Genomic DNA, 1,776 nt, shown 5'->3' with positions numbered 1-1,776 from the left:
AGCTGCCACCTCCAGAGACATCGACACCCACAAAACTGCCTAGTTATGGGAAGAAAAACAAAGGAGGGAACTGGGCCGCTTGGGATTGGGGAACAAACAGAAGTCCTCAGTGTGTCTTTTATGAAGAGCTAAACTCAGGCCTCCTGGACAGTCACCCCTGTTGTATTCTTCCCCGAAGACTGGGTTTCACTGTGGGCCAGAGTGTGACTCGGTGTAGGGCCTATGTCTACAAATGCTGCCTGGGGTGGTTGGGAGGCCCAGCAATATCAATGACAGGATGCTGTGGGCTCTCTGGGCTTTCAGAAAGAACATACATTGCTGCCCTGGCTAATTTTATGTCAACTTAACACAAGCTACAGTCATCAGAGAGAAGGAAGCCTCAATTGTGAAAATGCCTCCATAAGATCCAGTTGTAAGGCATTTTCTTTTTCTTTTTTCCTTCCTCCATAATCCATTTTTTTAAAACAAACGTTTTATTGAATTTTTGTGAGTTTCACATCATGCATGGTCTGATTCGAGAGATCTCTGGCTTCTGTGACACCCTCAATATGGGATCCTCATCGAGACGCCTCCTGGTTATCCTGCTGTTGCTCTGTGTCATGGAGATCCCAAAGTTTTGGATCAGCAGGACTGGCCCTTTCAAGTGTCCCAACCATTTGCAAAAGACATAGATTTTGGAATGGGCCAATTCAGAGCCCTGGGTCTGGGCGCAGGTGGTAACTGAGGTGGTCAGTGCCTCAACTCTCCCGTCTTTGCACCTCCAGGGAGAGCCCTCCAGCATTGCTCCAGCTAGACCACCCAGTGCTGATGTGGGCAGGGGGCAGGCTCGGCTCTCCTGCTCTTGTGCCCTCTGGACCAACTCTCTGCACCCACACCTCCAGAACCAGCTCCACTGTGCTGCCCAGTTAAGGCTCATGGCCCATTCTCCCAAGGGCTGCAGCCTTCAAGGGGCTGGGCCAGTTCTCCTGCTCTCATGCCCTTAGGGCTGGCTCACCCCTGCCTTCACGAGTAGGTCCAGCTCTACTGTGCTGCCCAGTCAAGGTGTGGCCGCTCTCCTGAGTGCTACAGTGAGGGGATGGGGCTAGTAAGGCATTTTCTTAATTAATGATTGATGGGAAGGGCCCAGGCCATTATGTGTGGTGCCACCCCTGGGCAGGTGATCCTGGGTTCTTAAACATAAAAGGCTGAGGGCTGGAGAGATGGCTCAGCTCATTGGATACTCTTCCAGAGGTCCTGAGTTCAATTCCCAGCAACCGCATAGAGGCTCACAACCATCTATAATATGGTCTGATACCCTCTTCTGGCCTGCAGGTGTACATGCAGATAGAGCATTCATATGCATAAAATGAATAAATACATCTTTTTTTTAAAAAGGTAGCAGGCTGAGCAAGCCATGGGGAGCAAGCCAGTAAGCAATACCCCTCCATGACTTCTGCATCAGCTGCTAGCTACAGGTTTTAGCCCTGTTTGAGTCCCTATCCTTGCTTCCTTCAGTAATAGATTACGATGTGGAAGTGGAAGCCAAATAAATCATTTCCTTCCCAACTTGCTTTGGTCATGATAGTCCATCCCAGCAATTAGAGACCATTAACTAAGACGTCTTCACTTCCTGTCCCTGGTCTCTCGGCCCTTCGTCTGGGAGCCTGAGTTCTCCACCAGGGGGCAGCACAGAATCGTGCTCGAGTTCACCAGCCTTCCCAGCTCTGCAGAGCACCGAGCTCGCACAGCTTTCAGACACACACACACACACACACACACACACACACACACACACAC

This window comes from Mastomys coucha, unplaced genomic scaffold (genome assembly GCF_008632895.1).
Source record: "Mastomys coucha isolate ucsf_1 unplaced genomic scaffold, UCSF_Mcou_1 pScaffold6, whole genome shotgun sequence".
In the NCBI taxonomy this organism is placed as follows: Eukaryota; Metazoa; Chordata; class Mammalia; order Rodentia; family Muridae; genus Mastomys; species Mastomys coucha.
This window is presented reverse-complemented; position numbering follows the sequence as displayed.